General features: G+C 39.3%; 1 protein-coding gene across 1 annotated transcript in view; it reads left to right on the top strand.

Moving 5' to 3' along the window:
- The window catches only part of cacna1ba (calcium channel, voltage-dependent, N type, alpha 1B subunit, a), a 162,922-nt gene that overhangs the window by 8,347 nt on the left and 136,743 nt on the right, over positions 1-17,832 (top strand). The gene's annotated exons all lie outside the window — the stretch shown is intronic.

The following is a 17,832-nucleotide window of genomic DNA, read 5'->3' as shown; positions in this document are numbered from 1 at the left end:
CGGCTTAGTTTGGTTTCACTTGGCTCGTCAGCCCACTACGGCAAGGGTTTGCATTTCCATTACAACAGTTGAAGATGTGTCTTTAATTGAAGACGAGCTCAAGAAGGCTTGAGTCAAGCAGCTGTATAGCGGTGGATAAACTGTTCTTATAATTCTCTGGGATAAACAAGCTGTTTCCTTACAGTCTTCACAAGTTCCCTGTGGTTGTGGTATTCAAACATTATGAAGCAGCACAATCAGGAAATGTTTTTATTCAGGGTTTCATAAGCAGTAACTTAACACAACTCTGACACAGCTGAAAGTGAATATGAAACTAAAAAAAAGTAAAATACCTGAGAGTAAAAATAGAAACGCAGGAGAATCTACATTTCAAAGCACAGAGATTCAGTTAGAAGCCACAAAAGAGCCAAGAGTTGAACATAAAGAGAGCTCTTCTGCACACACATGAGCTGAGTATCACAACACTCGCTTGTTCGAGGGAGAGAAGAGCGAGTCGTCACTGGTTGGCCGCTGTCTGTGGTCCCCGCAGCCTGCTTGGAAGCGGATCAGGCTTGTTTTTGCCCCACTCCAGAGAAGGTCCATCTCAGGCAAGGCTCGGTGCAATAAAAGTGGTAACAGAAATGCAAATCAGCATGGCACAATTTGATTCAGCACAATCAAAAAGTGCCAGTGGAAAAGCCCCAGTAGTCTTTCACAGTCTGTTAGTTGTGGTGCAACCTGAGGAAAAAGGCAGACAAGAGGAGAGACTTGATCTGTGACAGGATGAAGAACATCTGGAATGAGGCATGGACAACCAGGAGAAGGAGAGGTGCCACGACGGCTGATGGTCCAGCAGAGAAAAGCCTGAATGAAAAGAGAAGACAAGGAGGAGAAACTAGAGAGAGAAAAGAGAGAGAGATAGGCACACTGCTTGGACACTTGTGGGACACAAAAACAGCATAGGCTTAGAGAGATGCAGTGGCTTCTGGGAGGTCTACAGTGAGGTCCTTATTTTATCTTTGCATATTGAGTTGATGGTCCCACTGGTGATGTTGATTCTGGTTCACTCCCTAATACTCGCCATTAACATCTTCCTTTCCAACATCGTCTCAGTGAAGATTTAAGACCTTTTCTCTGTCAGTATCAGCTGCTGTCGTCATTCACATGATGAATACTCCCCATTAAACCGAGGTGTTAATCCAGAATTAGTCCATATGGGGAGTGAGGGTTGGGGGGTTACGGCCCCTCCTTCATCTATCATTAGACAGCTCTTTTTCCTGTCTTCTGGATCACTGACAGACTGGTAATGTGTTCTGACCGTGCAGGCCGAGGTTACAGTTTTGGCTGAATATGATTGGTGGATTCTCTGATTGAATTTTCAAGGGAGGAGTGACGGCTGTCTCATTTCCTGCCGCTGTGGGACCCGGCTGTGTCCTCTTCATCAGAGCGGCCATCCATCACGGCCGGACGGGCTCACGTCTGTCTCTGCCAAAGCTGTGACTCTCTGATGGGGATGGAGGACAAAGCTCAGACTGTCAGTTTCACATTAGGAGACCCCCAAGACCTCTAAACCATAAACTGTGGTTTCTGACAGACGCTCTCACCGGTTTATGCTTTGTCATAGCTCCATGTGTAAAAAAGAGCAGATTTGGTGTTGAATCATCTGCAGCCACCATTTTGATACCAATATCGCTAATATCCAAATGCTAACTTCATTTAGGATAGATAATATGTGAAAGACTGGCTAATTTGAAATGATGGAACAGCAGTTTTCAGGTATTTATCAATGAAATAGTGTGTTCGTACTAAGTATTTTACTGGACTGGGTCTACTGGACCTTTGCTAATGTAACAAAACCATTTTTGTCAGTGTTTTAGTGATCAGTGGAGTCAAAAGGGGGCTTCAAAATTGACCCGGCTGAATTTTGTAGGTGTATGCTGGTGGTGTTGATTGTACCTGCTGCTGACCTTGAAATGGAATACTGAAGAATCTTAGCTTTCCAAAGTTATGTTGCGTTAGTGTGACATTATTAATAGCAGTTGTATGTGTACCATGAGACTACTCAGCACTACTCAACCAACGGCCCACAAGTAGGGGATTGAGTTTAGAGGGAATAAAAGGCAAGAAAGAAGAATGGAGGGGCTGGGGTGGATGGACAGGTCAAACAAGCACTTTTTTTTCTTGTATAAAACCAAAAGTCAACTTTTACTTTTAGAATTTAAGTTACTGAAATTACATTATGTAGTTGACTTACATAGGCCATGTGACATAATGCAGTGTACTTATTTTAACCCAAACCACAATATTTTTCTCAACCTAACCAAATAGTTTTGTTGCCTAAAACTAACCAAACTGCTACTGTTTCATATTAAGTCTTTCCCCCAGCATGTTTTTTTAAAGTTGCCAGCCAGCGCTTTGACATTTTTGACAAAATTCACAGATTTTTCAATGAACACAGAATATTCAGTTCTATGAATATGTTAAGATAGAAATATCACAAGAAAGAACAGGTCTTCTAGTTTCAGAAACAAAAAATATTTTTTTCTAGCGTCATTCATTCTTTTTTCATTTCTTCGAGTGACAAAATTTTGTCAGATGATCTGTCACAGTGTCCCCTACCGACTGGCAGTGAAAACCACAATTGACGAGATATCTTGTCATTGGCAGGGAAAGAAGTAATCATATTCAACGTCATGTGACTAACATAACGTAATGTACTTATTTTAACCCAAACCATGATATTTTCCCAAATTTAGTCAAGTAATTTTAGTGTCCAACCCTAACCAAACCTGTGACCATTTCACAACAATAACCACATGTTTATAAAATGTACTGCTGGCCCTCTCTACTGTTCATATATGTTATTTTGGAAGTCATTGGCAGTCCATCTATTCTATCATTTAGATATGATCATGCATTGGAAAATAACCAACAACCAACTTAGATTTAGTCATTAAGAACCTACACATACACTGAAAATAGTCTGATCTAGATGAGCAGTTTTGACACAAATCTTTGTTAGGGCCTTGTGCCTCACTCTACCATTGTGGTATATAAAAGTCAAAGCTGTAAATCTCTCTCCATCAAACATTGTTATGATGTGGCCAACATACAGATTCCCTCCCCTGCTGGCTGGTGCTTGGACAAACTACGTCATTTTTATGGCTGCACTGCAGTTTTGATTTAGCATCGCACACAATTTTCTTTTCATTGTAAATTGAAAGAGTTACTGGTTGTTTCAACTGTTCCTTTCCCTCATACTGGCCATGAAAAAATCTCTTTCTAATGCAATTTCATTGTAAGTGATGGGGGCAAAATCCACAGTCCTTATTTAATGGAGAAATTCAACCGAAGCTGATACAAGGATTCAGAAGTCTGCATTTCAAATCAAGTGAGTGCCTTCCAAAGTTATAGTCTTTTTATTGTGAAATTCTCTTTATATTAAATCAACTTTAACTTTGAAGGATACCCACTTGACATGTCTAATTCAGACTGCTAAAGTCTCCAGATAAAGTTGAGAATGTATTTTGTTTCCCACAACTCAGGGACCGTGGATTTTGTCCCCATCATTTACTGCATCTGTTCACAGACAAGAGGAATAATTACATTTTCAAGGTGCATGTGGGCATGTAAATATTGCATTAAGACAGATTTGTGAATATATTCTTTAATGCAGCTGTAAACACATTGCTATCTGAACGTTACTGGATCTGTATCTGTAGGTGGTCTGGCTGCATTGTGATCAGATCTCAGCCAAGTGGAAATAGAATGTGTGCAGAGCAACAACATTCATGATCTTCCTGTGATCTCAAGCTACCTACAAAAAAAACCTACAGCTCTTCTTCTGCAGATCTGATCAGGGATGCAAGATGTTTAAAATCTGCCAGCCTCGCCCACCTTATTTGTATTGTGGGGTCCAATCAAATCAGGCAGAACTGAGCATTCTGTGGTGCTGTGGAGACAAGCTGGTATTCTGCTCATCCTGGAGGGAGGGGGAATCTCAAGATTGTTGCGTGCTTTGTCCACAAGCTGCCTTACTGGATCCTTTCCCCTTAGTGCTTGCATCCATTGCTGAAGGACTTGGACGCACTCCAGAGAGCGCAAAACCTTCAGGCCACTACCTCAAACAGGCCCGAAAAGAGCCACACTGCACACCAGGCCAAAATATGTCCTCGCTTGTTTGACTTGCTTCTACAATCTTGGCCCTTATCTCATGTCTCATCTTCCTATCTGGCTCCAATGTTTTCAAGGTCTCCAGGGATGCACCATCCAGTTTGGCGTGGCCTCAACAAGTTGCACACAACCTCTCCTGAGCCAAGTTTGGATGATTCTGTGATGACAACAGAAACTCTGTTAACAAAATTGATTGTGTCTGCAATAAGTCTCACTTCCCTCCATACTTCTTGCAGAAAAAGGTCCAATGTGTGAATGTAAAGGAACCCTGGACACTCTGCTTTTAGTTTCACTTGGACACCATTCAAATGTCTAGTCATGTTTAATGCAACGTCAAAACAGGAGGTACATTTAAATGGAGACAAATGTCCTTCATGCATGACAGCAGTGTTTCTGCTGATGAGCCACATGTATTTGTGAATCCACAAACAGAATGAGAATTGCTCACATGTAATAATGTCTGCCATTTCAATTGCTTTGAGTCCAAAGAAAGAGCATAGCTGGATGTCAGAGACAGTCTCATGGTGTGTGGCACACTCTAGCTTTAGCTAATGAGTGTGTTCTCTCCAACATGAGCTGCCAAAGGATGCCATCGCAATGGCTGCATCCTCTGACTGGCATCCCTTGTCTGCTCAGGAACTTAATAGATCTGTATAAAGGTTCCAATACTGTCCTGGCAATATATTGATCCTGGGCTGCTAACTCTGAGAGCTTGGCACTGATTGGAGTTGCCATAGCATATACTCACACTACAGGTCTGAAACTTGCATTGATCAAACTTTTCTGTTGCTTTTTTTCCAGTAGCAAAATCTTCCCTTTGCAGAGAAACTGTCACTGTGGTCATGCACTAACACAACTGACCCTGCTTTGTTGCAGATGAAGCAAAGAATTCAGTCTCTTTGTTCCAAAGAGGATGCTTTTGAAAAATTGAAATGTTTGCATTTTATAAAACAATCTTTCAAAACTGTCTGTGCTGAATATTCCAGGAAATGTAGTTTTCGACTGAACGGGCTCAGAAGTAGTGGCTTGTTGCTTCCCAGAGCCCCACTGCTACTCTGTCTAGGGTTACTAGCTCTGGGGTGATTCTGCTGATAATGCTACCCTTAGAGTTAACTGTTGTAACTGCTGCAGTGGCAGTTTAAGCTTCAGTAATGTCATCGTTTTCACCTGTGTCTTCAGTAACATTAGTATTGGTAGCATTCAGTTTAGTTCTGTTTGAAATATTTACTTATTTTTAATTACTAACTTATTAGCTTATTATTATATGACTTGAAACAAGGTTCTTTTTTGCTTGTTTTTTCTCAGCATTGTTGTTTGCTGACTGTGTGGAAGGAGTTTTCACAACATGTTAGTTCAATGAGTAATTAAAAAATGTTGAAATCATATTAGTCCCTTTTAACACATTCTACCCATACTAGCAGCAAGGCTGACTGTGGTTTCACAGGTAATACAGCAGTGATGTGGTTGTCTAGCTGGGTTTGGCTCCTGCAACCCAGGGCTGAGTCAGCTAATTTGGCAGCTAGCTCAACAGCTAATTGAGCTTATTAGCTAGCACCAGCTACAGATAAGAACAGCAGTTTTTCTTTTTTTTCTTCTTTTTAGCAATTAAACTAGCTAACCACATCTGTCCATCAGCTAACCCTGAAAGTTAAATCCTTGGTTCTGTACTCTGTTGTCTAACTGTCCTCATAACAATACTGACATCTTTATTTTATAAGTCCAAATGGTACCACTTTAGTTGAAGTACAGGAAATTATTCATGACACTGTTACAAAAGCATGTGACAGTGTAATAAAACTTGAGGCCACGACATATATCCACGATTCACTTATTATAATCTCTGCCAGTGTCAAAGCCAACAATCTAATGCAATGTTCAAACATAAAGCTAAACAGTTTCTTTAAGTTTCACAATGTCAAGTTGTCATGACAAAGACATCTCAATGTCAACTTTGCATTAAAATTCCATAATTGACCAAATTTCATTTAATGAGAAGTTGTAAACATGCAAAAAGACTTATGACAGTCGTATGCCTTTTTCTTTAAATAAAATGTTCGGTTTTATAACGTATTTAGGACTCCCCCCAGTGAAAATCACATTTTTAACCTTGTTAACATGTCCATGTGGTGTTTGTCATGTGTTACAAGACATATCAGACGTGAAATAAGCACGAGTAAGCACGAGGGAAACGGGATTCCTGGGAAATCTAATCAACACCATTTCCCGTTTCCTGGGAAATACAATGACAGTTAACGGTAAAAAAAAATCTTTTTTAAACACAGAATATAGTAAAATATATTCAGAAAAATGTAGGCCGACAGTTTACTGTCCTAAAACATGCAGCAGATATGTGTGTGCATGCTAAAAACACAACACAGCCTATTAATTAACACAAAGCGCTATGATTAAAAAGCACATGCATGCTCTGAGTCTGACCTCATGGGATTGTGCCTCTATTGTAGGTAGTATGGTAACATCTTTTGGCCTATCCACTTCATTCTGTTGCAGACTGACCTCTTGTGATTGTGCAAGTACTGTAGTTAATACAGTTGGCTCACTGAATTCATCTGTTGCAGGTAGTTCACACTCGCAGCCTCGGCTCGCACCAACAGAGCAGCCGTAGAATACTTTGTTTAATAGAATGGCTTAGAAAGCAGCAAATGACTTGCTTTAATGAATTTCATTAGTTTATATAATGAAGTTTTGTAAAATATTACTGTCATTAGGTTGTTATTCTCAGAAGACAAATCACAGACAATAAACTTGGCATTTCATAATTCTGACAGTCGTAGTCGAGCAGCAGATATAATGTTCGTATAAAATATAATCTGGATGCAAAGTTTATATTCTAATGTTGATGGACATAAATTGTGTTGTTTTGCCTTAATAATGATAAAAAATAATACACAAAAAAGGTCAGGTTAGGAACACATGTATGTGTTGCATTTAGTGTTCCTTGAAATGACCAGGACTTAACTGAAGTTATACCTTTAAACAAAAGTTTATTTTCTGGGATTCCTGGGAAAATTTGCTTCTTTTCTCAGGATATAAAAAGTCTAATTTTCAGGAAAAATATTAATTCCTAGTAAGCACCATGTCTGAGAATTTATTACTTTGAAATTGCAGTGAGCAAGGACAGTCTCAAAAGAAAAAAAAAATATGTGGGACTGTGTATATGACATCATAAACCTAAGGATAAACCTAATCTCATTAGTCGAGAGGGTGGTGCTGTACATATCATTAGCGGTGATGCCCCGCCCACAGGAGAAGCTGGATGTAACTAGTTACCATGATTATCTAGCAAAACATAGGACAATCCAGATGCACCCACTGAGGGGTAGGGGTAGGGTTTTGGGGGTGTGAAGAGGGCAGGGACTATTTGAATATTCATGGCCCCTTGAATACTAAATGAAGACAAGGTGTAGAGCTATATAAGCCATTTAAACAAAGTATTTAGACTTATTTTGCAAAAAAGAAAAAGTCCATCAGACACAATTTATTTCTTTTTGCAGAGCATTTTATACTGTTTAAAACATGACTGGAGGTGGACTTGAATCTTGTAAGCCACTGTACTGAGTGCACATGACTATAGTACATATCGTAGTACCTTGTGTCTCAGTGTGTCCTGGTCCCCATAGAAGAAGCCACTGTTGGCTTCACCAGCCTTTTGAGTGCTTGTCAGGCCTAGTTAGTTTAGTTGCATGAATCTCGCCCTCCCCGTCACACCGGATCCACTCACCTGTAAACAGCAGGCAGACTTTCAGATGCTATCAGACGGAGCTCTCTGGGGAGCAGGATGTTTACAAGGCAACTAGAGGACAGCAACACAAGATACAGTGCAGACCATTCACTGCCACTTGTCATCCAGTGCTGCTACATCCCCCGTCTCTCCCCATCTCCTCAGCGAGTCTGAAGATGTACTGAGTGGAGGAAAGACCGGTTCCTCGTAATGCTGTAATGCTTTAAAATGAAAAAGATCAAATATAAAGATACAGTTTATTAAAAGAGTCAGGTATCAGCTGGTTCATTGTGTTTGTATGAGTCAGTAGCTGTTATTTCCTGCTCTGTCTCCAGCGTCTTGGACAGTATGGGTGTGGTATTGCTGTTGAACTGATGGCTGTCCTCAGGCTAACACTTGTAGGGGCAGAACAGGGCTACTAATGGCTTTTCTATTGCCTTGTGTGCTCTCTCCATTCTGTTAGCCGGGGTCTGAGGCAGCCTCACCCCGACACCAGCTAATGCACGAACACACCCAGCCCTCTGCAGCCACTTCCAGCTCACAGCCACATTATGACAGATGATTCCACCTTTCTAATACAGCGCCTTTGTGTAGGGATTCACCAGCAGCCGTTCATCATACAACGTCCAACCCCTTTCCCTGTTACTGCCTCTGCCTACTTGTCTTTGTCATGAAGTAGATCATGTCCAATTAGTACCCGTCCATTTTAGTTAGAGCTGCAATGATCAATTGATTATTAATCGATAATTAAATTAATTGCCAACTATTGTGATAATCAATTAATTAGTTTCATTAATTTTTGAATATTTTCTGGTTTCTTTACTCCTCTCTGACAGTAAATTGAATATCTTTGGGCTGTGGACAAAACAAGACATTTGAGGACATCATTTTAGGCTGTAGGTGACACTGATCGACATTTTTCACCATTTTCTGATTTTATGGACCAAACAACTAATTGATTAATCAAGAAAATAATGGGCAGATTAACCGATGATGAAAATAATCATCAGTTGCAGCCCTAGTTTTGGCCAACAGTCAACTAGTCAATGCATGTTTATGATATTAATTAATTATTTAGAGATATATTTTTGGGGCACAAAAAGGGTTAGGGGTTAGGGTTAACCTGAACATTTTGGTATTTTATTTCAGTACAGTTTGATGTTAGACAACTCTTGTTTAAAACACATGAATGAAATAACTTCCAACTTACAAATATAGCTGCTAAGCTACAAACTTGTTCTTCGATTGTCAGCATGCTAACCAGCCTCCATTAATCTTACGAGCTGCTTCCCATCAAACCGATAACTGAGCAAACTTGCTAATGGCAGCTACAGCACAGTTAGCAGCACAACAATCCAGTTCCCGAATGAGGACAACTATCAGTTAAGTCAGTTAAACCCTTAATACTTCCGCTGTGATGTAAATCAGTCCCTCCAGCTACTTGCGATGTTGCGATAGCAACGATTTACGCAAATTCAATCAGTCCTGGTGAATTCGCGACCTTGCAATTTTGTCAAAACTTGGCTACTTTTCTGTAAATTTAACCAATCATCTTAGCTTCCTGTGAGTTCTACCAATCACAGCAGTCCCCACGCAAACATCATACATGTACATCTCAATGAACCGACTCAGTATATTGTTTTATTATGCAGTATTTTTCTGCATTTCTACATGTTTTTTATTTTGTCATGGGTTCTGAAAAGAACACATTTGTTGTTGTAATTGACATATCAATGCTCTGTGCTATACTTACTTACTTTTATTTTGTGCTGTTTTTGAGTTTGAGCTCCAAAAAGATTTTCCTTCTTTGTGGAATACCCTTCAGGTGCAAGTCTTCATTTACAGATAATGCAGCTTTTTATCATTTTTGTAATTCTGTGTTTTACAACCATGTTTTGGATACATCTGTTGAAATTCTCATTAGGTCTGTGTGATTCTTGCTAAAATGTGAATCAGGATTGTTTTCCCTTAGAGTTGAGATCACAATTCTCTCACACGAGTCTTGTTTTTTCAACTAAAACATTTATTGCACTCAAGTAAAAAGAATAAAATTTGCCTGAGACGCTTGTTGTCCAGACAGGGCCTTACACAGCTTTGCTGAAACAAGAAAATACATCAAGTCTCTTTTCCTCTCTTACTTTAGAGGAACACTTAATCAAAGCAATGAACTCAAATGCTGCTAAATATAAAAGGATGTGTCTATGCACTGTATAATATTTTGTATTGGATTTTTTGGGTGATGTTTGAGGTAGTTACATAAATTCGCAGTGATACCTTGCAGTGCTGCCACAGCACTGAGTGATGTTAAATCTCGTCAGGTTTAACATCACTCCTGACCTCATCCCCCAAGACTGTCTGGCTCTGACTCGTCTGTATAGGCTGTCTGATCTGTTTCTGACTGCCTCCCTCCTGCTTAATTAATAGTGCGTTTTGCTTTGCATTGTGTAAGTGTGCTTGATAAAGCAACTGGGATTGTTCCAAAGCAAAAAAGTGAATGCAGCGTGACGTGAATGCATAGAAACAGAAGTGAGTGAACTGATCATGCGGCCTTAATTCTCATTACATCCTGACAGCAAGGTTAGACAGATATATTGCTAAAGCTACAGTGAACTAGTTGCATAAGCATGGCAGAAAAATTTCCCTACACTAACATTCTAACTTGACAGCTGTAAGTTGAACACCAAGCCATGTTCTTTGTTAACGTTCATTATGACCATGTTAATGATGACAAATGCATCCAACAAGCATCCAAGATGGACTGAAATCTGAATTCATTTCTTGGCAGATGTTAAAAAGGTGTAAATGCATCTGTCTCACCAAGACGCATGCCTAACATCCCCTTTTCCCGTAACTGTCAGAAGTGCTCTGTGGAGGCTCTCTCCAGGGTCTGTCCTCCCTGAAGTCACACTGAAATCATCCATCGTTCTGCCTGTTGTTTGAGACAAAGAGAAAAGCCACTGCAGTGATTTCCAAACATGTCGTCATACACAAGGACCACTGAGCTGATCCCTGATCAGATCCACCGCTGAATGATTTGTGTGGGTGAGAGACCATTGATCTGAGAGTCCGTGAACATGATTAAACCCCATTATTACAATTCATCCATGTGTTTGTGTTATTGTATGGAAAGTTGTTTGCCAGCTTATACTAGTTATACTTGTAACTGAACTTTTAGTAGGTGTATACAGTTCATGTTGTTCCATTTGTCTTCATTTTGCCACAGCTGTAATGTCCTCTGTTGGTGGCACTGTGGTCTTTACACTGAAGTCTTGAAATACACATCGGTCTTGTTCTGTCAGACTGAGTTGAGCTCCACTGGTCTGATTGCACTATTGATAGAAGAGGTTGAATGTTTAAAAATAGCTCTTTGGGGAGCAGAGATGGATGATGAGGCCATGCAGGGCTGAGTGTCTTTGTGTCTTCATGGGAAATCATATGAGCTGCCTTCTATGATCATGGTGATGGTTTCAGATTGTGTAAAGAACAGGTTTCACCATTCCACATAAACACTGTACAAGGCTTGTAAAGCATCTATTTTGTCATACTTTTTTATCATCCTGACATTTTACCGTTGTATACGGTATATGAGAGTATTAGAAGTTATTGTAGCATGTATGACATGGACTAGATTATAATTCTGTGTGTCTAATATGCAATTAGCCTACTTAGACAAGTCTTACTGGTTAAAATACTTATGGTCCATAGAATAATGAATAGATAGGATAATAAGCATCCTTTTTCCATAGATTCTTGCTGGAGGACGCAATGACGCTTTGCCGTGGCAGATAGTGACACATCGGTAGGCTAAACGGAGAATATGTGCAGCTGGTGGTGGCTTAATAAACTGCTTTTGTAGCTAGAGGACGTCATCTCAACATAAAGTTATATGTGGTAATATGTTAATAATAATATTTTAACTGATTAGCTGGGAGACCTGTAGCGCAGAAATGAACAGCCAATTATTTTTTTCTAACTCCAAATAATGATTCTGTTAGCTAAGTTCCCTGTTTTAATTAATTAAATTCATTTTGTATTTTAATTTTTTTATGAACAAAAAAATACTTCTACATTATTTTATATAACTTTATTCACAATGACAGTATTGAAAATCATACCTTTGGGAATTCTAAATACTGCCCAAACCTATACTGCTCATTCACTGAATTACATGTTGTATGAAAACGTTATCAGTGGGCGCCCCTATAGCTCAGTCGGTAGGGCGTGCGCACCATGTATTGAGGCTGTTAGTCCTTTGCAGTGGCTGCTGGTTCGAATCCCGCCTGTGGCTCATTTGCTGCGTGTCATCCCCTGTCTCTTCACCCCCCTTTCCTGTCATACCTTCAGCTGTCACTGTCAATAAAGGCAAAAAAATGCCCAAAAAATAACCTTAAAAAAAAAAAAAACGTTATCAGTGCGCATCACATGTAAAAAGGCAATACATTTGTGTTCCCCTGTACTAATGAACACTGCCATTTTAATGGCAATCTGCGAATTGGATTATGAGATCACGTAGGTGCAAAGTTTACATTCTGAGGGTGCAAGAGGAAAGTGCATAGCGTGTCCAAAATTAGAAATGATTCATCCTCAGTAAAATGTGCCCAGCAAAAGACTAAAAGAAACATTAAGATGTGTTCTTTTGGGACCAAGAGTACCATCTAACAAATTTAATTACAATCCAGAAATTATTTCCCATATGGACCACACCACAGTGTCAGTAAAGGAGAAATTAACCAAAGACATACTTGCATGCACATTCCTGAGAAGACAAGGAGTGCTGAAGGCTGACTAAATACATAATTCATCAAGTCTCCAAGGTGCTTCAAGCTCACTTTCTCTTGAGCTGCTGGGTTTTTTTCTGAAAAGTCTGTCATACAGTTTAGAGTATATCATAGATCCAAGACAAAACTGACAGAATGGCAGGATAACATCATGGATTAATCAATATACAGCACAGTTAAACTACTGATATTTCAGAGCCATGGTCAAGGCCACAGATTCTAATTTGCACAAACCTCAGTCAGGTAAAGGATCAGAGTGTCACCCACTGTAAACTCTCTCTGCTACTATCGGGTGGAGGGAGGGCTAGCAGCATAGACGATAGAGAAATGGACAGAAATGGTCCCAGCTTCCTAAAACACCAAAGTACATATCAAATAAATCTTTCCCAAAGATGATTTGTAGCTATTGCTTATTATGCTGATGTTTCTTCATTTTTCTGATCAGTTTGGTTTTAATTAGTTAACATATATATATATATATATACATGTATATACATATATATATATATATATGTATATATATATATATATATATATATATATATATATATATATATATATATATATATATATATATATATACATATATATATATATATATAAAGCAGGTTTCATGCCATGATTGACATCTGAGCGCTGTGCGGGCGGGAACTCTCCAACACTGAGAAGGCAATGCTCGTATCCGGTATCCGGGTTATTGGCATCACTTTTGTACAGTGGGAGGAGGTGGAGAAGCATCATCCATGTTTTATGTCAGTGGATGGCTGCTTAACAAGGGACAGTCATTTTAAGGTATTCACTAATAAATGGGATGACACCCTCGCTCAAATCACCTTCTGCCCATAATTCATAGTTTTATGACTGTTACCTTTTTAAAGACAGGGAAAAAAGTAAAATAACTAGTCTTTATGATGATCCTTGAGAACTGGAACAAATCATGTCTTCTAAAAAAAATTATTAATACCAACACTCCAATTTTTTGGTGAAAATGTAAATATATGTAATAAATGAAATGTTTTGGTCTGCTCTATTTTTTTTTATTTCTAAACTTGCTCTGGGCCAGAAACAGCCTTGTCCCAGACAAGAATTCACAATTTCAAAGAATTTAAAAATGTGTTCAAAACCTTCAAAATCTAAAACTAACAATACCTGCTGACAACATAGGTATAAAAGTGTTCTATTATAATAATATTCATTTTAATTTGTTTTTCAAATAAAATTTTTGGCCCCAGATTTCCATCAACTCTGTCAGATTTTTACAATCACTCTAAGGACCCCTGTCTCACTTCCTGGTTTTAAAAGGGCGAGAATACTGCTCAAGCACTGATATTTCTATTTTTAGACAAATTCACTAAATAATATTGCTATAGATGTGTCTCAATCATAACATGTCAACTCTGTAGCCCCTCTACATCAAAGCTAAATAGGAATCATGGTTTAAAAATGTATCAAGATGTCAACTCTGTCAGATTTTCCATCTGATGGATTTGATGTGATGGATCATTAGTTGAGATTTGCATCACCAATGTCAGTATTGTTAAAAACAGAACATACTTTGAGTTGGGCTACAGGGTTGGGAACTTTGTATCCATGGAAACAAGTGAGGTTTTAAGCCATGTCTCATGGCCAATTTTATCCCCCGGCAGCCTAGAGCCCTCGCACACTTGACATGATGAAAACGAAAAAATCACGGTACTTATGACAGAAGTCTGCAGGGGTGAGCGCGGACATTAGGATTCAGTCTTTGAAGTCACACTAATATTAGTCAAAGTTCAAATAGGAACAGTCCTGTGGGGAGCACACAGTAGATATCCACCTAATGAATGATGAGGAAGAATGGATGATGCCGACAGGAGATGCACAACCGGTTGTGGCAACCTAATCCAGGCTGTGCAGCTGCAGCCGCCCCACCGGAGACCATAATCCTGTTATCTTGGATACTGAAAGTTTGGGTCAATATGAACCTCAGCATGAGAAGATCAATCTTAACAAGTCATTTAAACTGATATTGATTCCTCAGTCATCTGGAGTTGGTTTTATCCGCCACGATCAGTGTTGTTTCATCACACTGACTCAGTGTCCATGTAGGAGAATTCCTGTCTGAATTCAACATAAATAATAGAATAACCTGTTTACTCTGATTCATATTCTGCTTCCAAAGAATGAGATACAAGATACACCATCAGATCAACACAAATCTAATGGAAGTGTTAAAGGGACAGTTAACCCCAAAATCAAAATTATAGAGCCTACAATTTCTCATGGCCTGTAGTGCTATTTTTCAATCTAGATTTTTTTGGTTATAGAGTTTTAGAGATATCAGCCATAGAGATGTCTGACTTCTCTGCAAGATAATGAGACTAAATGACACTTGGCCATTCTGCAGTAGAGTCTACCAGAACTACTTTCTTTCTACTAGAAAGAAACAACCAGATCTGATGATCCTGATAATCCCTAAAACATTTATTGTGAATACAATACAGGTTACTGGTAGAAATCCTTAAAAAGCTTAAAGGGAAAGTTGACACCCCCAACTTAGAGAAGCAGCAGGAGTACTGGTGTAGGAAGTTAAGCAATGTACTGCTGTAGACAGGCTCCGCAGCAATATGTATTTTAGACACCTCAAAAAGAAAATCAATTTAAGTTCAGGGTCTATATTTAGGATATTTTCACCACTTTACCTGCTGTCAGACAGCATTTTTCCAACAGGAAACCACTGTTAAAAAGCCAAATATTGATCTCTCAAACCAACCAGGCTCCATTAGCAAAAACAGTAATTTTATCTTGCTAAATATCGGAGTTGTAGGTCTACTGCTGCCTCGATCTGTTAGTTTGTGTGTGTTATTGTGTGGCTTTTGGTGTTTTTGTGTGTTATGTATTGACTTTTTTTAAAGGTTAAAAACCTGATCCAAACAGCAGTATACCAGAGAAGTAAAATGACTGTTTTTGTCAATGAAGTCTGGTCACTTTGAACAGAGAAGGGATTACAGATTACCGATTACAGGGATTACAGTTCACTTTCACTTCTGATGGCTGCAGTGCTACCCCTTAATACTGGACCAGTTTCAAAAATTGTTGTCTCCATTAGCATTATCCTTTAAGCAGCTGCTACCACTGTTTCCATGTAAAATTGTAAAAGACTGTTTCTTTTTTAAAAATATATTGCCCCTTTTTTACACATTTTTTCCTTCACTGATTGTTCTTGCTTGCCTCCGTGTCATTTGTACTCAGAGTCTTGCATGTCACACTGTATGTAAGCATTTCACCCTCTAATTAAGCTGCATAATACCTCCATTGTGTGGAAGAACAATTGTGCTGCTTAGTTCAAAAAACAGTAATGAGACTCTTCCTTTATCTGAGAAAACAATGAGCAAATCTATGGATGCAAAATGAGAAATTAACACACGCTGCTGAATGATTGGAAGGAATCACAATGGGTTTCAGTAAATGAGCGCATCACCAGACAATTTCCAGCAATCAAATTAACCCCCCAAAGTAATAATCTGGGCGTGAGTGCCCGCTGTAAAGAGTTCTGTAAACATTAATACTGTAGAAAGCCCTCAGGCCGAGTGGAAGACACAATGGAGAACATGAGCCTCAGATTGTAACTGCTGCTTCACCAGAAAACCACACACACACAAACTAGAACATCTCTCCTCCAGTCCACACCGATGCCAGTTCCCATTTTATTGTCTTGTATTTCCAAAGAGAACCAGTGATTTGACAGCAGAGTAAAGTGAGAATAATATCCATTACAGCAGTGAAGCCTGTCAGTTTTCTTTCAAGTCTCACAGCTGAATGAGAGGGTGAGTACGGCTCAGCGCTTCGCTCCCATCAGCACTTCTATGGTTATGGCTGTTCAGAGGTGTGAATGTTATCTCCAGACCATCAAGATGCAAAGCTGTAATGAATCCACAAAGCAGTGTGCTCCTCTCATAATATTCTACACTACATGAGCAGAAGTATGTGGGCACTACTGTCTGTATACATCTCCCACCTAAAAAAATCAATATCGCTTTAAGTGTATGCTATATTAAGAATATTTTCTCCTCTTTACCTTGCTGTGAGACAGTCTTTTCTGATGGAAAACTGCTGTTATATAAGCCAATATTGCTCTCTCCAAAGCACACAATAACCAACCGAGGCAGCCTTAACCAGCGACTCCCATGTTCTGCAAAGTAAATTTACTGGTTTTACCAAAGGAGTATGGTAGACTGTGTGACATGTTCTTTCAATATATTGGCAACAGGTGCACGTGATATGTTACTGCTTTTCTCTTTTAATCTCTTATTTTTTCAACTGTTACATGGAAACATGCATCATCATGACAGAAATACACTCAGGTTTGGATTAGGAAGCTGAGACAATCAACAGTGTGCACACAGCATCTTTCAGCACCCAACCAGAGGAGCTGAGCAGGGACAAGAGCCATGCTCCAGTTTAGACTTAAGGTCTGGCAAACTGGAAAACTTACAAAATGGGAATCAAGCAATGGGGAACCAGACTGTTGTAGAGTCTTGCATTGGGTTGGGTACACACAGGTACCTGCCGGGTGAAGTTTTGTGTAACAGGTAAAAAATACATTTATGTATATTCAGGGGCAAGGGCATGAGTAAAAATGAATGAACTGCAGGCAGGCAGCAGGTGACAACAATATTAAATCCCATACAATACAATAATATGTCTTTTTTCATGGAGAAATCAGAAATTGAAATGATTTTGCAGTATTTTTAACAATTATATGTGCTAATACTGAAATATCAGCCTAATCGGCTGGCAGGATTTTATTGTGAAATTCTACAACACAAGCTTTGACCCCACATCCTGCCAAACAGTGGGACGCCACTGTTTGACAGTGATGAAGACTAGCTGACAGCTTAACTGATGACATAAGGGTAAAAATAGCCAAATTATGAACCATACATCATCGAAGGCCAAATCAGACATGTGGGAGGATTTTGTTGTTCTCAAAGGCTGTTAGCTGTCAGTGACTTGACTACTTTAAAAAGTTTGAAAAAGTATAGCTGCAAGCTGGGCTGATTGTCACTTTGGAAACACATGAACATGAGTGTTTAATCTATGTGGGTTGCGGGGATGTTCGCAGTTCCGGGCAGGTGCAAATATGATTCACAGCTTTGTGCTGTGACTGGACCCGTGCAGAAC

This window comes from Lutjanus erythropterus, chromosome 10, assembly GCF_056507025.1.
Source record: "Lutjanus erythropterus isolate fLutEry1 chromosome 10, fLutEry1.hap2, whole genome shotgun sequence".
NCBI classification, from domain to species: domain Eukaryota; kingdom Metazoa; phylum Chordata; class Actinopteri; order Lutjaniformes; family Lutjanidae; genus Lutjanus; species Lutjanus erythropterus.
This window is presented reverse-complemented; position numbering and strand designations above follow the sequence as displayed.